Raw genomic sequence first — 14,948 nt, forward strand, 5'->3', positions numbered from 1 at the left:
GCCTTGCAGTCTCTGTGCCTGGATTCATTTATTGCTTCACATGTTTTCATAGGAACTACTACATGACTTTGTGCATTTTCACTTTCATGTTAAATAACAAAGCAAGGCTGACTTGTGAAAACTCCCTCTGTAGATGTCACTAACACACTCTGCTGGATTATCCTGAGAGTTAGAAGTAAGGCCATCACACGAGGAATCATTGTATAAGGAACTGCACTGGCTGTGCTCTGCCTGAGGGTATTTATGCCAGTTACTTTTGGTCATTTTCATGTAATAATTAGGATTTTCAAATCTTGTACCAGTTGGTCATGCATTTTTTTATAAGGACTAATTTATTTTACAGAGACTAATTACTATTCCAGTCTATTTCCCCCTCCCCATGCTCTTTTATAATAAATTAGGAAAGTTATATTATTATTATTTTCCCTGGAGAAAGGAGAGTTTTGAGGGACCTGATCATTGTAATATTCATAATGAAGAAGGCCCTTTTGAAAGCAATGAGATGCTGTTCAGAATAAAGAGAAGTCAAAACCCTGGGGCCTGAAAGTAATAAGAAATCAGAAATTCACTTAGGACTACTTCAGTCAGAAGGAAGATGTGTGGAGAGGGGTAAATCCAAGAATAAATGGCCCAGTGATGTTATAAGATGGTAAGATTCAGGTATTGATTCAGCAGAGAAGTATAATGTAAGCAATATATAACCAAGAGTTGGGATGAATTATATCTGAGAGGAGCTTGCTTCTTTCACTTAATGGTCTTGCATCCCCCCTTATGTGCAGTGCATCTCAAGGGGCAAGTCCTCTTCCTCCTCTGTATAGATTAATGCTGTTTTTCCAACATATTAATGCTGTTTTTCCAAAATCCAGGGCCTTCTTCAGAGGGACAAGTGACAAGATTGAAGAATCTTGCAGAAGAGCCTGTTGCAAACTTTTCAGGATAGGGCCTACCCTAATACGCGCCGACATTTTGAGGGCTCAGTGGCCAAAAGGAGGGGGCATGTGAGCAGGAGGAGGGGGATTAGCGAGAGACCATCTCCAGTGGTGCAGCTAGAGCAGCCCAAAGCCCCACATGTGGGGGGCACGGGGATGGCAGCCGCTGCAGGAAGGCATTGTGGTTCTGAGGTTGCATTGGCACTCTGATATTCCTCCTCCTCCCAAGGGCCACTGTGGCTCTTTGATGCACCTCTTTGTCTTGAGCACAGGGCTGAAGACTTCATTTTTGACAGGAGACCATACAGAAAATGTGTTTGCTCTTTAAATTCGTAGTTAAGAGACATCCCAACGCATTATGGTAAGGAAATGCACAGGTTGGGGGCACAAGTTCTTCCAACCTCTTCTATCCTGTTCATTCCAAGAAGGGTACCAAGGTGACTGAAAAATGTTCATGTTTGAAGTAGGCATCTCCAGGCCATGTCTACAATTTCTTGTAAATTTACAGCTGGGTACATTCCAGGAGACTAGGACTGGGTGAAAGTTATGCCAGTGTTTTTAAAAAGGGAAGTGAAATGATTTTTAGGTCGATCTTTCATTGATTTGTGTCCGAAAGATATAGAATGATTAAAAGATGGAAATATAATTAATGTCAGTCAATATGGCTTAGGGAAAATAGGTCTTGTCAAATGTACTTAATTTAATTGCCTGACAAGTTTGGTTGATAAAAGTATCGTGGTTTTCTGGGCTCCCCTTTTTGGACAGGTGCCAGTCCACAGTATTGGTCCAAGAGCCGTGGCCATCCTCTGCTTTAGGCTTTTGAGGAGGTTTCAGGTGCTGTGTCTAGTTTTGTGGCTTTTTCTTGTGGCTGCCCATCCCTCAGGCTTGCAGCTGACCGGGCAGCCTTGCCTGTAAGTTGCTGATATGTCCTTCCAGGAGCCCAGCTAGTCAGGCACGCTTTTGGAGTACAGCAGTCACCACTCTGTCTGCAGCATGGCCATACTCTTTTGCTCAGAAACCATTAATTTTGTGGAACTGCCACGTTCTTCTGTCAGTTTGTGTGGGTACAATTATTTGTATAAGTTGTTCTGGTAGCTTAGCGTTAGCTAAGTTTACAGGCCTATGCATTGAAATGGACAGCGAAAATGTGGGGTTAGGAAAGCTCTTCAAGAATGTTTGGAAGCTTGACCAGTGGTCCTACAAAGGCACGTTTGGGAGTTTGGTCCTGGTTTGTTTTTATGATATAGAAGTACTCATCTGGAGTAATGTGTCTGATTCTCCTTAGTCCTATTAAACAAAATAAGAGAAAGCCTAAAAATCAAACTGAGAAAAAATATGCCTTGAACAGTCGTATCAAGGGCTAAGATAAATGGTCTGTCATTTGGGAGGCTTTCAATTATGGCTCATGTCTTTCTCAAATATATACATACATATATATAGGCCCCAATTCTTGGGTGTCTGGCAGGATGTACTGTGTCATTCTATAGCTTCTGCTTTTTTGGCTTCACTGTACTTATGGACCAATAATACCTGCAGCAGGAAGCACCTATCACTAATTGAGAAGTACTCATTTTCTCTGATTGTCAACCAAATATCTGAGCTCACATTAAGATACATACTAGGCTAGATCCCTGGTTGTTACTGATTTATTTAGCTCTGTTGACTTATCTGGGGTTGCACTCGTTAACACCAGTTTAATTTTGGTTATGACAATACCAGAAAAAGAAAGGCAAACCTTTGAAATTTGCTTATCTGTGGTATCTGTGTTAGGCATTAAATGGAAAACTTTTATCAAAGCAGATGTGTCATCTCCTGGGACAAAACAGAATTCTTGACTTGCCTCTGCCTTCAGTAAACTTTGCACTTACTGTTCATAACATGGCTGACTAGATTCGTTTGTCTCAGTGTCCCTGTAATACAATGTTCAAATCCAGATGTGACAACAGGGAAATAAATAATGCAACTTTTCTCATGCCCTAAACCTCAAGGCCTTTTTTTAACCACTAGTTTGACTATACCTACTGCTTTAGTATAGAATAAAAGCAAAGATACATGAACGCAGTCAGCTATTCTGTCAGCTGTACAAGGCTCGTGTTTGACACAGCTAGAGGAGTACAAACATGCACAAAATTCATCCAGATGAAAGGATAAGCCGTTTGGAAGTGCAGGTTGCAACATCTGTTTAGGGTATGAAAAGTGCTGTATTCTGGTGAGATTACTGCAGAGATACTGAGTTGAAATAAAGCTTCACTAGGGTTTTGAAGGCAGTGAGATTTAAGGACAAAGTTTTGCTGATTGCAAATGTACTTGAAAACTTATGTGAATAGAAACAGACAGTGGACTTGGGGCCTATAAGAATTTCACTGGTATTGCATTCACAGCAAAATTAGTTTCTATGAATCCCCCATACACACCCTGCCCAGGATCTCTGATCTATTGGGCATCTCTAAATCTTTACTTCTGTTCACCTCCTGTAATCTGATATTGCAGCCACAAATCAATAGATAGTCAAATGTCTAATAAATTGTAGTCTGGCTTTCTTATATATATTGAATAGGTGTGCAAGCTGTCTAGTAATGTCTTTAAATACAGAGAAACTCAGATTTAGAAAATTCTGCCAAGTTACACCATCATAAACTTTACTGATAGTTTACTCTAAAGAAGATGAAATGATCTACTTTTAAGATCATCACATCATTTTTTACTACTTAATGTTGCAAGATGTGTCTGCATTCACTGTATTCAGGATAGTGCCTAATTTCACCATGATAATTTTGTAACTCAAGCCCTATTTAGTGTCTGAGCATTGTGTGTGAATAGCTATAATGTCTACTGATCCACTTCAGTGTTACATTATCAGAAACAAAGGGCCACCCGAGATATCAAAGAGTGATCATCCTCCACCTTAAAGAGTGATAGCGAATGGCTTCTCTGTTCTCTTGCTTTGTACGTGCACTTGCCCATTTGTCATGGCTGGCTCTTCTGGTCTCCTGGACGGTTCAGTTCAGCTCTTTGTTCAGAGGCATACTTGCTTTCTCCAAAGGTGTTAGAAGAACCTGCAGTAGTCAGTGATGTACATCTCTATCTCAGACAGGTCCTTCACTGACAGCCTAGAGAAAGCAAGCCTCTGGGAAGAGCTCTGCTGAACTTGGAAGGCTTTGGAGCAAGTTTTTAGTGAGAGGAAAGCAAGTAAAAAGAAATTACATTTTAATCCTAACTCTGGGTGAAGAAAATGGGTTATTAGGTTGTGCCAGTCAGCTACCTGACGGGAATTGCTCTTTCATGCTTTCTAAAGTTCCATCCTGATAACCATATAGCTTTGCAGCGAGGGGCTACAGCCCCTAGCTTTATGATTTATAAGCAGCTGAAAGAAATGATAACAAAATGTAGCAAAGAGAATGGAGAAGATGTCAAAATATAAGAGGCTATAACAAGGTCATTAATCAAAAATGATGAAATAACTATGTAATAGCAGAGGCAGCCATTCCCTGCTATTAATCATGGCTGTAGTTTTAAATAATAAACACAGCCGCATCTGTTAATTCGGACTCCATTTTATAGAAAGGGATTTGTGTCATCAAAGACAGCAGTCGATTTTCACCTGTAACTCCTTGCTTGGTCTGGAGGGCTCGCTTAGTCTCAGTTTAAGTCTTCCCTAGGTTTAATTAGCTTAGTCAGATGTTACTGATAGCTTCTGTCTGAGATTGTAGGGTAGAATAGGGCAGATGGTCAATGAACCCCTCTTAGGGGTTTCTGAATTTCTGTGGTTGTGAAACAGGCATCAGTTTGCACAGCAGGCAGAGAGTGGCTGTGAAAAGCAGAGTTTTCAGAAAACCTCCCATCATGGCAGTGTGAGAGTTGGGCACTGGGTTTTTGAGAACCTCCCTTGTAGATTACTGCAGAGATCAGAGCCCTCCTGCAGATGCCACGGCCTAACAAATTGCCAAACTTTAGAAAAGCCCAATAGTTCCTGAGTCAGTGTGTGTCTGTGATGGTTCAATGTCTCTGGGGAGCAAGCTCAGGTAAGCAAGAGTCTTTCTTGGGCTGTGTCTAAAACATAATAAATGATATCAGAACCCGGGGACAGAAAACAGCAATGCTTCACAACAGCCCAGTTCTGCACACATAGCAGGCTCTGAATTTTGGTAGATGCAAAAACAAAACAAACCCACACACAAAAAAAAAACCCCAAACAAAACCAGAACAACCCACCCTCCATGCTTGCTACACGCAAGGCAGACAAGATTTGTATTTGACCGGAGTGCCATCTAATTTATAATTTGATGGGCATTGAATAGGTCCCTTGGGGCAGAACTCTACCTTTTGTTTCAAAGAAAGAGCCTTTATTGCTATAAAGAAAATAAAAATCTGAAGAAAAGCCATAAACTGAAAGTAAACTTTCTGACCCTCCAGAGAACTGAAACAACTGCAGTGAGAGGTGTGAAGTGCTACATCCATCTCAACAGGTCAGAGCTCCAACCGACCTCAAAATGAACATTTAAATCTCCCTATTTCTAAGCCAACCACTTTGCTGGGAAAGTTCCATTCGTCTTCAAGGCAAAAATTGCCCAGATACTAAAACCTCCATTTCTTCCCCCAGACAGCTGCTCCAGCACAGCTGCTGTAACCTGTCAGAACAGAAATCTGCAGGGAGCTGCCTAGCAAAACTGTGGGGACAGCGATGCAGGAGTAGTTGAGCAGGGAGGCTGTGCTGGGAGCAAGAACAGCCTGGGCAAAAGCACAGCCTGATGTCTCTGCCAGCCGAGGGCGGTTGGTGGATGCTGTGTGAGGCCCATTGCTGTTGAGGGCCTCTGAATTTACTGCATAGGCTTTGTACACAGCTTTTGATTTTCTTTTTTTTCTCTTCTCACCAAGCTGGCTGTGTCAGCAATATCCCCAGTGAAAGATCCATGAAGGTTTGAGTGTTTACATTATCCAAACTCTGACTCATTTTTCCAAACTAAATTTGGTGTTTAAGTGTTTTACGCCTTCATAAATAAACAATAAACGTGTTGTTATCATTCATATTATTTGCTCCATAAAATGAACACTCAGAGCAGGAACTGAAAATGAACATTAGCATATAACATGCTGCAGTATCATTCTGAGAAAACATAGCCAACCATAGAAACATTTCAGGACCTGACCTGTCAGTCTTGGTTCACAAGAGCAATCTTTACTCACATGAGTAATCCCATTGAGTTAACAGACAAGGATTCTGGCTTAAGACTAAATATTTGCTATCTCTTAAAGATTTCTTTTTGACATAAAGTCTTGTTTTATTGCTATTTTCAAAGATGCTATTTCAGAAAATGGACCAAAGCAAAATTTTTGAATTTTGGTCTGCTTTATACATGTTTATTCTTATAATTCTGTTCTGCTAATGCTTTCTTGACTTATACTGCAACTTGGATATAAATGTAGCCCTGCTGAGGCAATATAATACAGGAGAAGCGATTAGCAAAGCCTAGAACTATTTTATCATATTTTTTAGCACTGTGAAATGTGATAGTAGTACAGAAGCCTGGGTCCTGAAAATATTTTGTGACTGCCTCTGTGCTCTTTCATATTTCAATAGCTGATGCACAGAATATTTTCTTAAGCCTCCCTTAGATTTAGATAAACACAAGAGGGCACTTTAGTCCATTTATTTATTCAAGCTAATGTGTAGGATAATGCTTTCCATTACACTGACCCATTAAAGAGTTAAGCCAGTGAAAAGGCTTTTTTAGCAGTTTTTTTTTCTCGCTTAATAGAATCAAACCACAGAGTGTTTGTTAAACGATCAGAGGTGGTGAACTAGGCAAAGGAATGACAGGAGAGAGAACTAAGAAGAAAATGCATGTTATCTTGGTAATGGAAGTTGCCTCTTGTTAAACAACTGTTTGGTGGTCACACCTCTTTGAGCTGTGGCCTGAAATACTGTCATTATGCAAGGCTGGGCATAGGTAACATCTAGAAAATATTTTAGAAAAGGTTTTAGAAAATATTTTAGAAAAGGTTTTAGAAAATGGCGATTAGATAGCTTGCTTCACTCTAGGTCAAAATCAAGTTGGGAGTACTAAACGTCTGGAAATGCAAGCACATAGATGAGAGCAAATCAAGGCCTTTTTTTTTTTAAGCTCTTTTTGAAGCTTTATTTAGGCATAGAGTTGAAGCTGGAAGTCCAGGAGCTGTGATTCTGCAGTGGAAGTCCTCCTTAGCTTTTGAGTTGGACAGTGATTATGAAAACTGGTTATTCAGCTAGTGCTGGTGAGTGTGGCTATATTCAGCTGCTGAACAATTGCTATATTTTCAGCTGATGTGTAAAGATTAAAAAAAAAAACAACTGAGAGAGGGTGCAAGGGTAATGGCAATAAGCTATTGCCTCAGGCTCCAAGATTTTCATTTTACTGCCTGTAATCAGATACTGTCAGCAGCACTGCGCAACCAGGAAATTCCTTTAAACTCCAAGCAAGCTTTATGATATCTGTTGTTCTCCAATGCAACGGATTTCACATACCTCTTCTTTTTTTTTTTTCTTTCTCAGCCCCACTTTCTCTCTTTACTGTTTTGCAACAAAGGGGGCCCCTTTATGTTCCATGTTCTTCATCTTATTTCTATAGCACCGGGAGTGTTATTGCTGGGAGATTCCAAAGGCCCCATTCTTTCCCTATCTTGCTATAAAATAAAAACATGCACTTCAAGTTAGTAGCTAGGCACACTTGTCTTATGTATCTAGTTGTGTAGCGACTTGGCACAGTGTGTTGCATGTCTTTTTAGGTAGGGCTAATGAGGAGTTGCATCTTGCATCTCACATACCTTTGTGCTGCAGCCTCCTATGGTTTGGGTACACTTCCATCTGCATAATAGCACTTATTCTTTGTAGCTGTATATCTGTTTCTGAATTTGTTTACATCTATTGCAGAGTTTTTATAGAAGATTTTCACTGTTTTCTGGCTGCTCCTTGAGACCTATCATGTTTCCAGGGGATTCTTTTGAGAACCAGAAAGGAAGATGGTTTGACAGGAGGTCAAAGAAACTGGAGGCTAAACTACATAGGGTGCAGAGTGTGGATCGTCTCTGATCAGTTCTCATTAGTATTTGTAATTACATGGCAATGCTCACTGTAAAAAGTGAACAAATTTGAAACTAATAAACATAAACTCTTACTCATTGGTTTAGATTCCCCATTAACTCACTTATATAATTTATTGGACAGAGTATGTGATGTGACTTGAATATGACTCTATCCATTGACAAGGTTGTTTCTTTAGTTCAAGGTGTAGAGACATATGAAGAGACTGTTGGAATGATGAAGTTTGCCAGTTCAGTTCTTAGTGTCAGCTAGGTTTAAAATTCATCATATATCACAGTAGCAATATGACATATATCGTATACGATTGAAGAATCCCTTGAATATTAAGCAGTGCACAGCTAAGTCAAAGGGAATTGTAGACCAAGATAAAAAGACCGATTTAAAGACCTCATTGCACAGCAAATCTAAATATATCCATACATGCTATGAGGAAGCCAAGAAATGTATTTCTTACAGATGAAAGATTCAGAGCTGAACTATTATTAATTGTTTGGAATATTAAACTCTTATATGTAATAATCCATCTATACATACATATTTATAACCATCTGTAGAAAAGATGCTATATGACAGAGTGCTAAATATCTTAGACACAATATTGACTTGAGAAATTCTCTTTTTCCTGTCAAATTGAGTCTAGTTTTATTTATATTGTTTATGAAGCGGCCAAGAAGTTTATAATGGACCACTGCTAAGATGATAAATTCTCACCTGGAGGGGAGTAACTTTTAAACCTATATTGCTGAAATTGATTAAACCATTTTTGTAGCTAACCTGGAGAGTGGCCATGGTATATAAGGTGCTTTTTGAAGTGTGCCGCACTTGGCTGCCAATCTTCCATTAGTCCTAGTAAGTTAATTGGAGCTGAGTTGCCAAAGGCCAGACTGCTGAAATAGGGACATGACCCTTAGCTTTGAAATTACAGGCAGGGTGGTATATGGTACTAAGGCATACTTTTTAGTGTTCAGTTAGGATAGAAATGAGTGAGCATACTGAAAATCTGTTCAGCTGTTTTATATGTACAGTAATATACACTGTATGTATATTATTTATATAGAGAAAGAAAGAAAAAGTATGCTTATGTGTATATGTGCTATGTATAACATAGTGTTACAGCTAAAATGTCATTGGGCTATTTTGGAGTCAGACAAGAAATAACATTTTGCAGAAAGATCCTCTGGGTGTTAATGGTCTTTGTAATAGAACACATTTTTTGATTTACGGATCACTTCAGTCTGCTCTGCACTGCTATAGGTGAATAAAAGGAGATGTGAATCTAGGAAGCTACTGTCATAGCAGAGGGTATGCATGTATTGTATTAACAATGCATGTATGCCAGAATGGATTCACATTCTCCTGCTGGTGTAAGAATGTGTGGTATTTATTAGCTATTAAAATTGGGTAATTTATGTTGCAAAATAAAGTATAAAACAGCAATTAAAATGTAAAAAATCTAATCTTAGTTCACTATAAAGGTGCAGATGTGAGAAATTTATGGGTAGAACTCTGACCTGAATCACTGGTAAAACTTTGGAATTTAGATAAAGCCTGTGTTCTCTGTTCCTTTCAGAAGTGTAGGGGATTGTTTTTTATCTATCCTATACAAGAAGATGGGGCTCTCATCCTTTCAACCCATGAATGCTTTGCGATTTAGCTGAATCATGAGGGATTTGCAAGAGATCAGGCAGTGTGCGCTGATGCCCGTGTTTCTTGCCTGTACACAGTGACTTCTGCTTTGCTGCGCCTCTGCTGGACTCTCATCCGAACTCAGTCTCGCCTTTCCCCTTCCTATCCCCAGGCTGCAGAGGAGCTGTGAGAGTGCACAGTCAAGAGTACTTCAGTCCTCTGCATTGCTGTGGTTACGCAGTTTTGGTGGGCAGGGGACATCAGCTGCAGATACCCCTCTCTCTTGCCTTGCGCTTACTTCTAGCTTGCTCTTACCTGCCCTTTCTGGTAATCATGAACCTGCAGGTTCACCGTGAAGAGACTTGTGAAATATGAGAGAAAGCTGGAGAATACCAAAAAGGGCATGAGGAAGCAGGGCTGACAACTGAGAAAATGTGATTTATTTCCCTGACTCTGTCACCGACTTGCTGTGTAACCTTGAGCAGGTTGTTTTTTATCACCTAGTGTTTCAGAAAAAAGGGAAGAGGACTGCAGAGTCGCTGACTGAAGAGCTGAGATAGTGTGAGCCCTTTCACGGGGGTAATGTAATTGCGATAAGTGAATTCGCCAGGCAGCGCAGATCCCCCTGTTGACCGCTGGAATCGGGGGTCTGACGGGTGGAGAGCACAGCTCATTTTGGTTAACAGTTTGCGGCAATGCAGCACGCTCTGACGGCGCGCTCGGTGACCTGTCACCGCTTTCCCCTGGTGCTGGCGGGTGCCTTCCCTCCCTGGGAGATGAAAGGGAGCAGCAGACTCGCTGGGGTAAGAGATGCTGTACTCAGTTATGTGAACAGAGATTGCTAAAAAGTACAAGGATTAAAAAGCAGATGTGTATTGATATTCAAACAGCTACGTTACCCAAGATCTGAGCTACCCTTACTTGACAGAAGTGTCAAAGGTAACAGCTGAGGTTTTTTGTAGATGTTTTCTTCCTTTGCCCTATTAACTTATGAACCTTTTAAAGCTGCAGTAGTACGCTGTTTTGCAGCTATGTAGTGCTTTCACTCTGAAGTTCCTGAACGCTGGTGAACGTTTTCTCCTTTACTTCCTCTGAGAGAGGAGTGCAGGGTTATGTCACTTGTTTAACGTAACCAAACAGGCAAGTCCCTGTGGCCCAGCAGGGCACAGTCACTCTTTCCCTGCTGTTTTCCTGCAAGTGTGGGGAGATGGTGCCTTACCTCCGTATTTGTGTTCGGCAGTGCCAGGGCCCCGAAGCGCCCACCGGGAAGGCCCGTCCCCGCCTCGCCGGCCAGGACTCATCAGGGCCTGGCCAGGACCACACTGCCCCGCGTGCGGTTTGCTCTGCGGTGTCGACGCGACTACGAGGACGGTTGTACTTTCCCCAGTGAAAAGCGATAGGCTTGGCAATTTCGCACGTTCATTGAGAGCTCCCTAGAAGATTGAATTCGGTTTGAAAGATAAGCTGACGCTACCGTTAGCTTTCCGCTAACAAAATCGAAGTACTCATAAATTACCTTTTCTATAGCGAGGCTTTATGAATGAATTCATTTGTCAGTATCTTTGATCTATACTTTTCTTTAGAGCCAGAGGACGAATGGAAAACAAGCAGAGGTCTTGCTCTGTACTCCTCAGGAACCAATCGCATGTCCGGCCCCTGGGCTGTGTGGGACGGTCCCCTGGGGCCCAGCCGCCCCTCAGGCGCTGCCCCTGGGCTGAGGGGAGCTGTCAGGGCTATGGGGGAACATGAATGTGAGTTTTTAAGGCTTTTAATCGCTTCGGGTCTTGGCCTGTGTGGGGTGTTTCGTGGGGCCTGGAGCAGGTGGCTGGGGAAAGGCTGGCAGAGGGAGACCCTGGTGCACCCCAGGCACTGCAGCAGCTTGTGCCCCTGCCCCTGCCCCTGCCCGTGCCCGGCAGCGTCTCTCGCAGCTCCCTGGGGACGCAGACGGCCGTTTGCCCTCACCTGGCCACAGGCGTGATACACTACTGTGTGGCGTGGGTATAGTGCTTTTCATGGTAACCCAAGGCTCGATCCTCCCGGCTGTGGGGCCAGCCAGGATCTCTCAGTGTGCCTTCGAAAGAGCCAAAGCCATTTTGCTAGTTACTAAATCATTAATGCAGTCTTTCAAATGTGGATCCCTTGCAAAAAGAGAAAGAAGAAAAAAAAGGTATAATCCTTCAGTTAGCAAACATCTGTCTCCTCCAGGAAATCAAAAAGCCTTGAAGGAAATCGAGCAGTGAGAATGAAGCATGCAGACTGTCTTGCAGTCATTGAAGCACATGAGGAAGTACTATTAAAGCTGCAAACACCAGATAATCAAATGATCAGGGCATCAAAATCAAAAGTCGAACATGAAATTTTATCGTATTTCTAGAGAGAATTAATTTTCCAGAGGCACGTGTCTGGTGATGACTTTTAGTTCCTAGCCATGTAGGAGAAGTTACTGTCTAACTCTTCACACAGGCACTCAGAAATTCAGAATAATAAATTTTCCTTCTTTGGTTGCAGTTTCTCCCACATAATCTCCTTGATCGTTCTCTCTTTTTCTTTTTTTTTCTTTTTTCTTTTTTAATGTCCCTGGTGGTAGGTAGGTTGCATATAGAACAGCATTTTATAACACTTAAGTAATCATTTCTTCAAAGCACTACTGAGAAGGAATTTAATACAAAGCAGGCACAATAGCTTTTCCTGAAATGGCTAGAGACCTTTGCTGGTTATTAGCTCTACATGTGCTCTGTGTTGTTATCAGCAGGCTTCTGCAGCCGTTACTTGGAGAATACTATCTTACTAGGTCAACTAAGAGCCTGGAGAGCTTTGATTGAACTTTGTTAGAGCTGAATAGAATAGCTGGTGGGGAACCACTGTATTTTATTGCTACTCTAATGGTTACTTTTTTAAGAGAACAGTGTTTGGAAATTAAAATTCATAAATGGATGTGGAATTTTGTCAGGACAGCTATTACCTTCCACATTAGGCAAGTACTAACTGATTCTGAATCATATGCTTATTGAGATTTACCTGCTGATTGACAGGGCTAGAGATGTACAGGTTTTTGACAGGGTAATAGCTAGGCAGTTGTGAATAAAGCTGAGGTTCTCTGCGTTCTGGTGTGATCTCTTGCTCCAAAGAGGTGTTTCTCACTAACGTGCCATTAAGAAATGCAGATAGCAGTACTCTGGCGTTAAAATAATAAAGTCTTATTTGAATAATCAGTATCCTGTTCAGCTTGTACAGCAGGGACAGTGAAGGTGTAGCTGTGATAATGTAATCTAGTCTGAAAAACATGAAGAGGCCAATGGCTGAAATAGGAATGGAGGAGATACGTAAGCATCTCTCTCATGCAGAAGCCCTGCTGCATTGCACAGCTCAGCATAGACAACTTGAATGTAGTCCCCAGAGGCAACCATATGGTGTGGGGCAGGTGGGTGCAGTATTGTTGCTTCCCTCAAGGACTGCTGTAGGTGCAAATTCCTCCTCGGAAACGCTACAGCTGATTTTTCTAGATGTGATTAACCTCTAGAACTAAGTAATTTTCTTGGTTGATTGTTATGGTAGCATTGTTCTTTATTGGTAAATGTCCTTTATATGTAAGCTAGATAAATACTCCAGGTCCTTTGGTTGTATGGGGCTATGGGGTTCCTGGTCCTGGTAGTCTCTTGGTCTTCTTGAAGTTTGGTTCATTGAGGCTCTCCATTACTTTCTGCGATTCCTGTATGTCACCGCTGATCCTGGAGCTGTCAGTGGTTCTTCCGGGACTTTTCCACTGGGCTTGCTGGGAGCTGCTCGGTGCCATTGGCAAGGGGTGTTTCAGTGGCTCACCCTGTAACGAGATGGGGCCAATAATAAGCAGCCAGATGAACAGCCCTTCAGGAGCAACTCCTTGCTCTTTTTCAAATGCTGCTTGGTGCCTAAAGTGGGAAGATGAACTGTAAATAACAGTAACTAATTACTTCTATTCAGCAGTGATATATATTCTCAGGCAGTTTCAGCCTTGATTTAGCTCCGAGCCAAAGGGCCACCTTATTTGTCCTGAATCCCTGGTGGCATTTTTTGAAACTACTCACAGAAAAACCATTTCTTTAAAGAGTCAGTTCTGATAGCGCAGTTATGTACAAAATAGTTCAACAAATACAAAGGACCTAATTAAAGCAATTATACCAGTAATGTTTCAGGACAGGCTGTGGTGTGGAGGCTTTGCTATGCACAGTGTAGAATACTAGGAACACCTCGTTAACAGTGATCTGTAGCTGGATATCTGTGTCTGTTTTTCTTCCAGTTCAAAGGATTTAAATACAAGGAACTTACTTTTAATGCAAACATGTATTTTTGATTATGCACTGTAGTTATTGTTCTTGCTATGAAGAATAATAAGCAGGAATATCCATTGCAGGTGATACAAGATTATGCAGCAATAAAAGATTACAAACCAGAACAAAGAGTCAAAACAAAAGAAGGAATTTTGCTTTAGATTCATGCATGCATTCAAAAAATAGTCAGTACGATGATGTACCGTCTCACTAAATACGATTTCTGACGCATTTTAGCCTTTCTTGGAGGTCTGAGAAAACCAATCTTTCCTGTTTTGTTTTATTTGCAATTTTATTATTCAGTAAAATGGAGAAAGAACTTGGTAGTCAGCACACTTATTATTAGCGAAATTTTAAAAAGACGCTACGGGAAAAAATACACAGCATTCCTTTGACCAAACATTAACTTTTGACTTCCTTTGACCAACCATTAACTTTTGAACATTAGCTATTTGACCAAACATTCCTTTGTCCAGACATTAACTTACGCAAATTGTGTATTGCAGAACTTTGTGAAATCAGGACTAATGTTACTAGATTATTGTCTGGGTGGCTTTACTAGACAACAAGTGCAAGATAATAAAAGCAAGACGAGAACTGATTTGAAAGGTCAGATTTGCATTGCAGGAAACTGATTCAGTGCATATTTTTAAAGTTAGAAATGTAATTTAAAATTCCCAAACAAAAGTATTGTGCAAAATTGAACTTGTGTTTTTCATCATTCTATCTCCATGCTCAGTACAGAGAAGAGGGATCAGTCTAGCCTGATGTTTATAAACTGCATTGAGACTTCAGGATGCCAGGAATTCTGCTCTCAAACTCCTTTCTTGTAAGTATGGAAGAAAGATGCTTATTGTAGAAGAAAGAAAAAGACAGCAATACAAATAATACCTTAGATTGTGGAACTGTTTTTTTCATGTGTGCCACACCTCCACAGTCTGGACTTATTCAGAAATTATTGCTTAGCTACTGATCTGTGTATTTCAGAAAGCATACCTCATCTGTTAA

At 41.0% G+C, this 14,948-nt stretch overlaps 1 long non-coding RNA gene across 13 annotated transcripts in view; it reads left to right on the plus strand.

Annotated features, from left to right (window-relative positions):
* Positions 1–14,435: 14,435 nt before the first annotated feature.
* LOC112985812 (uncharacterized) overlaps positions 14,436–14,948 on the plus strand; it is a 152,641-nt gene continuing 152,128 nt past the window's right edge. For 12 of the 13 annotated variants that reach the window (XR_010385729.1, XR_010385730.1, XR_010385734.1 and 9 more), the window contains exon 1: positions 14,558–14,769. This is a non-coding gene — a long non-coding RNA (uncharacterized LOC112985812). The other variant, XR_003259838.2, reaches the window with a different exon arrangement.

The sequence above is a fragment of the Dromaius novaehollandiae genome, chromosome W (genome assembly GCF_036370855.1).
Source record: "Dromaius novaehollandiae isolate bDroNov1 chromosome W, bDroNov1.hap1, whole genome shotgun sequence".
Classification (NCBI taxonomy): domain Eukaryota; kingdom Metazoa; phylum Chordata; class Aves; order Casuariiformes; family Dromaiidae; genus Dromaius; species Dromaius novaehollandiae.